This window comes from Schistocerca americana, chromosome 3 (genome assembly GCF_021461395.2).
Source record: "Schistocerca americana isolate TAMUIC-IGC-003095 chromosome 3, iqSchAmer2.1, whole genome shotgun sequence".
Classification (NCBI taxonomy): Eukaryota; Metazoa; Arthropoda; class Insecta; order Orthoptera; family Acrididae; genus Schistocerca; species Schistocerca americana.
Genome location: NC_060121.1, coordinates 764,277,325 through 764,290,501, shown reverse-complemented (window position 1 = coordinate 764,290,501; position 13,177 = coordinate 764,277,325).

Below are 13,177 nucleotides of genomic sequence, written 5' to 3'. Positions count from 1 at the left end.
ATAGCACATCGCAATAAAAAAAAAAAATGGTGGCACTTGTGCTCTGTGAGCGATTCTTGACCTCGAAAGCCGCTCCCTTAGCCTCCTTCACCAAGTGTGTGTCTTTGATACCTTACATTGCATAGATATTCTCGCTTCCCGCGAAGATGGCCCAAAGATTCAAAAAAATATCCGGTCGATTTTTGTGGCCAGTATGAGATGTTGTCCGGGCTCCGTAAGTTCTGACGCTTAGGTCTTTCCAACACTAAAATGAAGGCGTCCATCTCGTTTGTACGTCGCAGTGTCTTAACATGTACACAGCTGCCGTATTCCATTAATCTCGTTTAGACACCTGTCTCCAGCCTGTCAGCCTGTCCCCTCCCTTTGATGTTGGACGGATTAAACCTAAACTGCGAAATATCTGCGAATATTCTATAATTTCTAATTTATTATGTGCTGAGATCCTTTCAAAGACGCACCTCATTACCGGAGACTTATTATCCCGTTGAGGTCAACCATCTTGTCCCTCGCCCGTTGAAATAGCACCCGCGTCAACATCCTGGATAACTGTCTGACCTCATCTTACTCTTCCTGTATTACCGATGGAGATTGTTTCGTTGTGATATAGGGCCATTCATTGTTTGATACCGATTAGCGGCCGTCTTTCCCGCGTAGGCCCTCTCCTGACTGATCCGTGTGACGAATGTCATAACATTCATACCTTACTTCACAAGCTGGTCTCTTATAGACGGGGTTATTGGCACTGGATTCGGCGACACTTGGTTTTTCTGACGCGAGGGCCTCAATGAATTTCTTATTCGTCCGATCGTACCTCTTGCCCTCAGACAAAAATGGATATTATTGTCTGGTTACTGGGTTACTACGTTGTTGAAGGAAAGAAAGACTCTTATCCCCGCGACTGTCACCAGTTTCTGGGGACTGCGCCTTGAGAGTGGCCGCGGCTCCCACCTTATCGAGCGCTTTTTGCAAATACACTTTTTCTTGTAGTTAATCGATAGGGCGTTGGTTGAGTTCCGCTGTGGTCTTTGATTCCTTCCTGTTTCTGTTGCCAGTCACGCAAACCTTTGTTTTGTCCACTTTTCTTCCTTATACACACATAAAATTAAAAAAAATTAAAAACTAAGGAAATAAAATAAAGAAACAGTAGATATTAAGTTAGTTTCCTGTTTACTCACAATTTATTTCTCTTGTTTTATTGCTAATAAGTATTTGTCTTCTCAATTAGCAGTTCATATTACGTAATGATTTTGACTATGGTCATCTGATCGTTCATGAAAGCACGAAGTCAATCAGATAAAAAAAGACACAAATATTGGTTGAGCACTTGCCTGCGCAACGCAAATCTCCCGAGTTCGAGTCTCAGTCCGGCACAAAATTTTAATCTGTCAGGAAGTTACATATCAGGCCACACTGCGCTGCAGAGTAAAATTTCATACTGGAAACATACCCCAGGCTGTGGCTAAGCCATGTCTCCGCAGTATCCTTTCTTCCAGAAGTGCTAGTGACTCAAGTTTCGCAGAGGAATTTCTGTGAAATTTGGAACGTATGGGACGTGATACTGGTGGGAGTGCAGTTGTGAGGACAGATCGTGAGTCGTGCTTGCATAGCTCAGGTGCTAAACACGTACCAGGGAAAGGCAAAGGTACGGCATAAGGATTTAATCTGCCACAAAGTTGCAGGCTAGCATTTATCGTTAGAATGTAAATTAAAGGAAGACGCGGTACAGAGCAAAGGAAAGGTAAGGAAGTATTGATGTCTGCTGCATCGGGACTACGTGTGAAATTATCGGCGACGACTGAAAATGTGTGCACTATTGGGATTCGAACCTGGGTCGCCGCTGATTCCGCATAAGATCCCCTTGTAGTTGACATCAATAGTTCCTTACCTTTCATCTTCTTTCTCCCCCCCCCCTCCCCCTCTCTCGTCCTTTAATTTCCGTAAAATGTATTGCAGCTGCGGATTCTAAGTGGTATCTATTCCTTGTACATGTCCTACAGAACAGACACCACTCATTCACATAATTTATCATTACAGCTACTAAACGCTGAAGAAATATGTCTGAGAAAGCCGCGCGCAGAATCGCCGATTGGGAGAGTCTTGGTGCTCGGTTCCTATTTCAAGAACATGGGGTGAATAGTTTTTGGTTTAGTCCGGACCAAAGGACATTCGTATTGACATTCCCACATCTAGTGTAGCTATGTTATGGTATATTAAGCAAGGTTTGAGATTCTAAATGGGGCTGGCGCCCACGCAAATCGTCGGAATCGAATGTTCCTTTTGCAAAAGATTTTAATTAGCTGAAGTTAATTCTCAGATAATGGCGCCATTTTTATGTAGGCAGTTCGGAGTTTGCCTGCAAAAATATGCAAAAAAACACGTTGGTCTGGGAGGTTTATGAAATGCACCTTTTCTATATTTCAAACTTGTACAAGTCGATTCAAATTTGGATGTGTTAGATAAATGGATAAAGTCAAAACTAAATTTTTTATCCAATAATCTTTATCGATTGTCGAGACACCATGGTTTAAAGTCGAGCTAAATGTAGCACGTAAAATCCGTTCCTGTGTCAACTGAAAGCACAGAAACGACTTAAAGTGAATCAGATAATGAACAAATGCATTCTCACGGTATAACTGAAAACACGATTTCAAAAATCTAGCTTTATTCGGATTTTAAGAGAAAAAAATTTTGTTATGGTTTTTTTACGTGCTCCACTCTATATTTCAGACGTGCGCGAATCGGTTCAAATGTAGTAGGAAGGTAAACACAGACACATATAATTAACAGTCGTCCTGTTGGTTTGTAAAGCTTTATCTTTAGCCACTACATAAGGCACGTGATTCGAAAGGCAAAAGATTCTATACCTGATCAATCGTAGCCTGTGTCAACGAAAATCTATATCGGTTTCCAAGCTATGGTGTTCTAATGTCAAAATTATAGTAGCGTAAAAGTTAGAACCACAATGAAATATGCTCCTTTCACAGCGCGAAAACGGCAAATAAGTACTGGGTAGGCACTACCTACATCTTGCAATTTATGGGCTAAAGTCCCTTATGCTGTGACCAAAATCCGTAAGATTCCCCAGCCATAGTGAACATGACATGAGTAGTAGGGTAAGGGCAGCATGAGTGCTATTTTGATATCAAACTGATATAACTTTAAATGCAAATTAATTAAACTGATCAATTAGTTACTACCACCCACCGCCACCCTCTCAGATGTCGTCATGCGTTTTCCTCCCTGCTTCTCACCCCTCCCTCTCCCCTACCTACCCAATTTGCAGGAATTTGGAATTTTGGCTTTAATTTCGAATTTTGATAGGAATTTATTTGTCCCAAGGCTGTGCTGACGTCCTACTCCACTCGCCACATGGAAACTGGCGGGAAACTCAAAATGTGGTGCACTTTCTGGTACTCAAATCCTAGTCCTGGACAAAAAGGCCAAGTGCCCATCCCCCCCCCCCCTCCCGCAACTCTCCAAACACATGGGGACTTTTCAGAAGCAGGAGAGAAATGTTAGGTTAGAGTACTTTATTTACTTTGATTGGGAAACTGAGTTAAAGATCGGTTCTAATTACACAATTAATCATGAAGATCGGTTCTAATTACACAACTATATGCATAGTGTAGCAGTACAGCTCAATAGTTGACGGTACCATACAACTAGTGTTATCCTGCTGGGGAAAAATTTCACAATACTACTCAAAACTAGTGGCAGACATACTCAAACTGTGCCATTCACCTACTAGGTGGAGGAAGAGGGATGGAGTGATAGGTACTATCTTTATTTTTTTGGCAGGAAATATTCTGAAATGATGAGATGCTTGTGGTTGACAGAAAGGAGTTAATAAGTGTATTACCTGTAAGCATACAGCTGAGGGCTGTTCCTATCTCTGCTTGATGTCAGTTCACTACAGACGTCTGCTCGAAAATCATCCTGTGGCCCAGGTAATCGAAGTCAGTTAATGTTATCACAACTGATGGAATATGCTTCACTGTTATAATGACACATGAATATTATCATTAAAAAGAAACAGCACTTGTAATCAAGGGGTCATACTGCAACAGATGTACAGGGCGTTTCAAAAAGAAAGAGCAGATTTCAAACATTTATTTCTCAGAAACTACAAATGATAGAAACACAATTCCAACGGTCCTTCACTCAATATGAGTACCAAATGTTACACAACAAATATCAAAACTGTACCTCAATATGAGCACCATTTGTTACACGACAAATATCAAACCGGTATCTCATTTCTTGCCACACACGACGCAACTGGTCTTTAGTTACCGAATTCACGGCCGCAACAATTCGATGTCGTACCTCTTGAAGAGTAGCGGGCATAGGTGGGACATAAACACAGTCCTTTATGTACCCCCACAAATAAAAATCGCAGGGAGTAAGGTCTGGTGACCTGGGAGGCCACAGACGATGACATTGATCTTGTGCTCCTGCTCTTCCAATCCACCGTCCTGGAATGGTGTTATTTAGGTACCGTCGTACAGGTTCAGAGAAGTGTGGTGGGGCGCCATCTTGCATGAAGATGAAGTGATTTGAATCTTCCTGAAGTTGAGGAAATAGCCAGTTTTCTAACATGTCCAGGTAAATGGTTCCTGTGATAGTTTTCTCCATGAAAAAGAAAGGTCCATAAACTTTGTTTACCGAAATTGCACAAAAGACGTTAACCTTTGGTGAGTCTCTTTCATGTTGAATAACGTCCCTCGGAGTTTCACTCGCCCAAATTCGTACGTTATGCCGATTAACTTTACCAGAAATGTGAAACGTTGATTCATCTGAAAAAATTAATCGTTCGGCAAAATTGTCCTCTTCCATGTCCTGTAGAATTGCAGTTGAAAATTCGAACCTTTTGTTGTGGTCGTCAGGACGCAATGCTTGCAATAACTGCAGTTTGTACGGCTTCATGTGCAGACGCTTACTCAGAACGCGCCATACCGTTGTTTTAGACATGTTTAGTTCGTGACTTGCCCGTGTCGTGGATTTTCTAGGGCTCCTTTCGTAAGCTGCACGGACACGCTCGACATTTTCATCCGATGTGCGTGGACGACCCGTGCTTTTTCGCTTGCAGATGCAACCATCTTCTACGAATCTGTGATGCCACTCATAAATTTGCTTATGACGAGGCGGCTGTTTGTTGAATTGACGGCGGAATGCACGTTGCACACCAACAATGGACTCTAACTTTGCAAATTGCAGCACACAAAATGATCGTTCCTGTGGTGTCGTCGCCATTTTCCTACAAACAAACGCCAGCGCCACTGCGGATTTGCATGGAACTTCTGCGCGGACCATTGAAAAACTTTGAACCTTTCTCCGACAAGAAACGTTTGAATTGTGTTTCTATCATTTGTAGTTTTTGAGAAATAAATGTTTGAAATCTGCTCTTTCTTTTTGAAACGCCCTGTACTTGGGAAACTTGTTGGGACAAAATATTGCATCAGCAGAGAAGGGCGGCAGTTGCAGCTGTGTCCCCCTGAATGGGCGCTTACAAACTAATCAAACTGTAGCCAGTCTTCCACCCCCCCCACCCCTTCCACCTATCATCCCTCTATCTCCTCACCATAAGCAGGGATAGAGGCCTATTATATCTTGTCTCTGATGGTCTGGAGCATTACTATACTGTCTCTAGTCTGCAGAAATCAGTCACAGACATAGAAAGGACAAGAACAAGATGCTTCATGCACCCTACTAAACGTATTTCTTGGAAAGACTGGACCCCCCACCCCTTCCATGGAACAACAACGAAATTCTGGAAAACTCTTAAGATCGCTTTTTCGAACGTCCGTTGCCTGGAAAACTGCCTATACTGACAGCAGTTCCCCAAGCAGCCTCCCGCCAACGTGGTTGTGGAATCTTCAGTACAATGCGTGGGCAATGAACGCATGGCTGGGCAGTCAGTGCTATTGACGCCGACAGAAGCTACCCATACAACAGACCAAAAAGCCAGCGTCTCTCAGAACAAAAGCGAGATAAATGACAGCTGTCTTGACCATGGGTTGTTTGTCTAAGAGCGCATCTGCGACCTCCTACAGAACACGCCCACCTCCCCTCTAGTAGTTCTGTCAGCAAGATCACGCCCTTCTGACCGTGAAAACAATTCACTGTCACAGTTGTTTATAATGTCAACACACCTCCTATAAGGGAGCATCTATTAAAAAGGAAAACACAACTGTAATGATAATAAATGTCCACTTTTCACGAAAATAGGCACAGTCCGTTTAATTTTAGTTTTATGAGCAGGATACAATTTGCATCTCATTATTTTGCGACATACGAGGAAGTGAGAAGAACTACAGCACCACACCCAGTTACAGATGACCAGACTGCAGAGGTCTGGCTGTACACCACCTATCTGTGTCCACCCTGCAGAAAATCAGGGAAAAAATTTCACTATTATGCTGTGGAAACTACTGATCACCACAGAATGTCCTTGTTACATCGATAATTTGAAATCTGAAGAAAAAAATCTGTGTTAAGCAATTTCTTTCAGCTTGATGGTCAAATTACACAGTCTGAGAGTACCTCTCGTGTTCATATCAGTGTCCGTAAATAAACTATCTTTCACGTGTGTATTACAAAAAATTCAGAAAAGTGAAATAACATTACAGAATACAGCCATTCACGCCTTTTGCTCACATGTCGGAAGAAACGCAATCATCTTACATTCAACAAAAACACGCTATAATTCAAGAGCATGTTTCTGTTTTTGTACACTATGGCATGTCCAGTATTACCAGCGCAATGGTATACACACTGGCCTTTACGAAACAAATCGCGAAGCCTGTCTGTAATAGAACCTCCTATCAAATTTTACCGCATCTGTCCCTTCCAATACACTGAAATTCAAGTGATCTCTACATTATAATTAGAGGTTATGAAATATGAAATAGCATATGACTTGCAGCAACGCCTATTTTCAAACAGCTTACCATACTGATAATAATAAAAGGAGTCTTGAATCCACGGGAGTACATATAGTTGATTACTATTAATTTTATGAGCAAAATCGTTGTAGTTCTGAGAGTACTATATGCAGCCAAACTTTAACCAGATATACTGATCCATGTAGCAGAACCTCGTATAAGATTTTACCATGTCTCTCTCTTCTGATTTGTCGACAAAAATTCAGCCTTTGTGTTGACATTGAGCTTGTTACATATACATGTATCGCTCCTTTTGCGCGGGTGGCCAGATGTCGAAGTCACTTCAGCAGATGCGCTTAAAATTTTGTCGACTGTAGTTTTGTTGACTGTACTGGAGGAAGACCATATCAAACAGACTGTCAATCACAAGAAAGGGTTCCTGTATTGTTCATTAATAAGCAGTTTAATACATTGTTTTCCGCTGTAACAAATCTAAGCAGTGTATGACGACAGCTCTATACACCACCGTACACTTTGTTTTTCTACCATGACTTCAAAGTCTGTGTCAGCTGCTAAACCGACATTAACACATTCGATTCACTGGGTCTCACAGAAAGCTGAACATCGCATGATGCAAACCATTCTGCTCTCACGAGTCACAGGGTGGCAGAAATAAAACACAGACGCGATGTTTCTCATTAACAAAAATGTGGGGAACATGCAACATATGGAAACTGGAAGATTTTGCGACACTGTAGGGCACTTCCAACAGCTATCTGAAGGTGATGACCTAAACAGTTAATCTCATCTTCCACAGTGACATGGTAGCTGATGTCTCGGTGTTCCACTTCAAAGGGTATTGTTTCCTCATTTTGCAGTCATGTCCCAGTGTTGACCATCGCCAGAAGGTGTTGCTCATAATACGTGCGAAGTAGTAGGAATCAAAAGACGTGTTGTTATCTTATTGGTGAAAAAAATGCAGCATATGGAAATAGGACGAGTCTAATGCAATGAGGAACACTTCCAAACAACTGTCGGAAGATTATGATCTTTACATTTAATTCCACGCTCCACAGTGACAAGTAGCAGGAATCCAGAGTTCTGCCAAGGCTTTCTCCACCTCAGCTAAGTAGGTCAGTCAGTCATTATCGGCGCCGTGCGGTTATAGGCGCTTCAGTCTGGAACCGCGTGACCGCTATGGTCGCAGGTTCGAATCCTGCCTCGGGAATGGATGTGTGTGATGTCCTTAGGTTAGTTAGGTTTAAGTAGTTCTAAGTTATAGGGGACTGATGACCATAGATGTTAAGTCCCATAGTGCTCAGAGCCATTTGAACCATTTGAACCAATCATTATCGGCAATCAACAGAGTACGAATGGACAGATGAGGGGGGGAAAGACACCTTTGATATGAGATGATGTACTGTAATACGCACCACAGATGATAGCGCAATCAGTTTTAGCAATGTTATCAGTTTTTCTGTAATTTCAGTGCTGGCCAATGACACAGCCGATTGCTTCCCAATTTGCGTGTCATCGCTAAATCAGCTCTCCATTACTTCGCAAGTACCATACACTAAATTGTGAATGCAGTAGATGACTCAGCAGTGCATCCACTAGGCCATATACATCAAAGAATATCAGACAGTATCCTATACCGAAACACTTAGATTATCTACATATTTACAGATTATCTACACATCTACATATATTACATAGATTATCTACATATCTACATATATTATCTACATATGAAAGGAGAAAATATAAATATGCAGTAAATGAAGCAGGCAAAAAGGAATACAAACGTCTCAAAAATAAGATCGACAGGAAGTGCAAAATGGCTAAGCAGGGATGGCTAGAGGACAAATGTAAGGATGTAGAGGCCTATCTCACTAGGGGTAAGATAGATACTGCCTACAGGAAAATTAAAGAGACCTTTGGAGATAAGAGAACGACTTGTACGAATATCAAGAGCTCAGATGGAAACCCAGTTCTAAGCAAAGAAGGGAAAGCAGAAAGGTGGAAGGAGTATATAGAGGGTCTATACAAGGGCGATGTACTTGAGGACAATATTATGGAAATGTAAGAGGATGTAGATGAAGATGAAATGGGAGATATGATACTGCGTGAAGAGTTTGACAGAGCACTGAAAGACCTGAGTCGAAACAAGGCCCCCGGGGTAGACAACATTCCATTGGAACTACTGACGGCCTTGGGAGAGCCAGTCCTGACAAAACTCTACCATCTGGTGAGCAAGATGTATGAAACAGGCGAAATACCCTCAGACTTCAAGAAGAATATAATAATTCCAATCCCAAAGAAAGCAGGTGTTGACAGATGTGAAAATTACCGAACTATCAGTTTAATAAGTCACAGATGCAAAATACTAACACGAATTCTTTACAGACGAATGGAAAAACTAGTAGAAGCCAACCTCGGGGAAGATCAGTTTGCATTCCGTAGAAACACTGGAACACGTGAGGCAATACTGACCTTACGACTTATCTTAGAAGAAAGATTAAGGAAAGGCAAACCTACGTTTCTAGCATTTGTAGACTTAGAGAAAGCTTTTGACGATGTTGACTGGAATACTCTCTTTCAAATTCTAAAGGTGGCAGGGGTAAAATACAGGGAGCGACAGGCTATTTACAATTTGTACAGAAACCAGATGGCAGTTATAAGATTCGAGGGACATGAAAGGGAAGCAGTGTTTGGGAAGGGAGTAAGACAGGGTTGTAGCCTCTCCCCGATGTTGTTCAATCTGTATATTGAGCAAGCAGTAAGGGAAACAAAATAAAAATTCGGAGTAGGTATTAAAATTCATGGAGAAGAAATAAAAACTTTGAGGTTCGCCGATGACATTGTAATTCTGTCAGAGACAGAAAGGACTTGGAAGAGCAGTTGAATGGAATGGACAGTGTCTTGAAAGGAGGATATAAGATGAACATCAACAAAAGCAAAACAAGGATAATGGAATGTAGTCTAATTAAGTCGGGTGATGCTGAGGGAATTAGATTAGGAAATGAGGCACTTAAAGTAGTAAAGGAGTTTTGCTATTTGGGGAGCAAAATAACTGATGATGGTCGAAGTAGAGAGGATATAAAATGTAGGCTGGCAATGGCAAGGAAAGCGTTTCTGAAGAAGAGAAATTTGTTAACATCCAGTATTGATTTAAGTGTCAGGAAGTCATTTCTGAAAGTATTCGTATGGAGTGTAGCCATGTATGGAAGTGAAACATGGACGATAAATAGTTTGGACAAGAAGAGAATAGAAGCTTTCGAAATGTGGTGCTACAGAAGAATGCTGAAGATTAGATCACATAACTAATGAGGAAGTATTGAATAGGATTGGGGAGAAGAGAAGTTTGTGCCACAACTTGACCAGAAGAAGGGATCGGTTGGTAGGACGTGTTCTGAGGCATCAAGGGATCACCAATTTAGTATTGGAGGGCAGCGTGGAGGGTAAAAATCGTAGAGGGAGACCAAGAGATGAATACACTAAGCTGATTCAGAAGGATGTAGGTTGCAGTAGGTACTGGGAGATGAAAAAGCTTGCACAGGATAGAGTAGCATGGAGAGCTGCATCAAACCAGTCTCAGGACTGAAGACCACAACAACAACAACATATTTCCAGCGCATCAGTCACAGTGCAGAATTAACGATTGCGACTGGCCATCTTCGCACGTGTGGATGCGCATCACAGAGTGTTCTTACATTCATAGGATAAAGTCCGTGACCAATCCCCTTGCAACACGATCACGAATTTAATCTGCAACTAAGTAGAAGTATGAGAGTCTGACACTCTTATAGATTAAAAAAGGAGGTTATTATACTTTCAACTACCTTGTTTTAACTAATTTTCAAGGTCACCTGACTGCCTACTTTCATCATTCGAAATACATGCATATGCATCGCTGTATATATGAAATATCTTAGGAGTTTTGGTAGGTTAGCGAATAAGACAAGCAAATATTCTAGCACAAAATTTTTATTAAATTTTGCACGTACATTTACATACAAAAAACAACGCTTTCCTCATTATTATTCGGTGTAGTTTTAATAATGTCCAATTCCATTTTTATCTTATAACTTAAATTCATTTTTGAATCATCTATTTCTTTCTCCATAAAGTAATTTGGCAAATACGGAGACGGTATGTTCCCGAATTCCAGTATGTATCTAATTTCTTTTCCTGTAAACTACCTCTTTTTGACTTCAACAGTTAGTTCTGCTCCTTCTGGCAATTCTTCGAGACGAGAGCATTTGGGGATTTTAATTTTTCCTCATATTACCGGCATAACACTGTTGTTATAGCATTCCACATCTTTCTGGGTGTAGGCATCCAGCTCTTCTGCTTCACATCCTTCAGTATTGAACTTTAAGCTTACAGCTTCGGCAATTGAACTGCCATGAAAGGTTCTTATTCCACTGGTTTTAAGCTCTGTAAACGGATTTTCTGTTGGTTAGTGAACGACATCAAGGCCACCATATAATGTAACCATTCTTTTCTATGCAGATCCAAGGAGGAATGGAGTTCGATAAGCAGATTTTTTGTGCTTCCTTTAACGTAGTAAACATACTCCAATCCGCCGTTTGAGGCCAGTACTCCAACATATGGCCACTTACCATTACTCTTCACTACCACTCTTTACTTACCACTCTATTATCTTTTATTCTCCAGATGTACCCAGATATATCCATAAAGTATGTTTAAAACCATACGTAAACCAGGCCTGCACATCCGCAATAGATTCCTCCTTTTCCATTTGCTGCTTATCTTTTTCCTTTATGGCTATTGTCTTTTCCATATACTGCAGTTTTCTTTCCTTTACTTTGATGTCCTCCTCCATATCTAGTTTCCTTTTCTGTGTGCATAACACATTACATTTAAGTAAGGTGAAATTCATTTAATGGGGAAGGGTTTAAGACTCTTCGACCCACTGCCCAGTGGTTCTTTTTCTTAGGACTTGTGGTGCAACGTTTTCTGTGTTTACCAGTCCTAATTCAGCAATGTCAATATCAGTTGGAATTTCGAGAACAATGTTCTAGACTGAGAAAAAGAAGTTTCTCCTGCTTTAACATAACACTTCTGTATAATGCTTATATCGTCTTTATTGGAGTCAGAGTTAAGAATCTCCACGTAGTTTTAAGGCACATAATTAAAACTGTACACAGAGAGAACATAGCTAATGAGCTTTTCCCAGCTTGAGACTCTGAACTGCAGGACGTTATTAAACACAACGCAATAGCTATTCTGTTAATTGACGCCACATGGACGCAGTTGGCACAGAGTAAAGTGGAGCACACTGTAAATGCTGTTTGTTGGCATTTAATAGATGTGAACACTTTTCCAGAGGGTAGAATACACGAGCTATTCTGTGGTTGTGTATTGCAGCCTTCAGCTTGGTAATGACATGCTGCTTAGCCAAGGAAGACCTAAAAGTTTCTCAAAGTCGCATGTCAGTACACTTGATAAAATCTATAATGTGGTTACCAATATCTCTACTCACTCCAGGACTTGGTGTTTTTACATATAAATTTGTTACATATCTTTAATCTACAGTTGGAGCTAACCACGTTAGGCAGTCTATTTCTACGTCTTATCGTTGTCCACAATCACATTTCTCTTTCCCTGGCGATCTCCTTCCGTTCAGAATTCGTGGTTTGATATGAAGTAGTCTCACATCTCCATTTTATTAAAACTTCTGGCAAAGTCTTGCGTTGCTTCCAAATCCTAAAGCTAATAATCCACGGAGCTCTTCCATTAGACCATCGATTTTGATGTGAGATAATTCCACTTTATATGGTATAACCACAGGATATTTATATTTCATCGAGATAATCTCCAGTGTTTCCTTGCCGATTTTATCTCGCTTACACCCAGAAGTCACACCGTCGTTCCCTGGATGATACAAGGCAGCTTCGCCTTGACACTTTGTCATGCAGCGACAGAATTCGAGGATTTACTATGTAGATAATAGTTAAATGAGCCACACAATTACAGAGCGTCCTATTTCAAATTTTTCTTGACAGTACACTTCGTCACAGAATATAACAACCATAATGTTGTCGAAAAGCGGTTCTGTAATAGGTGTAACCACATTTACATTCTTTGCGCTAAGCAGTATACCATTTTCGGTGTAATTTGTTACTGCAATGTCAGCAGCCAGATTATCCAGGGTCTGCAGTAAAAACCACAAGCCGAAACGTTCGTCTACTGGTCTTGTCTTCCTCCCTACTAGCTGAGGGACTTTTACCACTTTGTAGGAATCCTTTTAGCTACACGGAAGACTG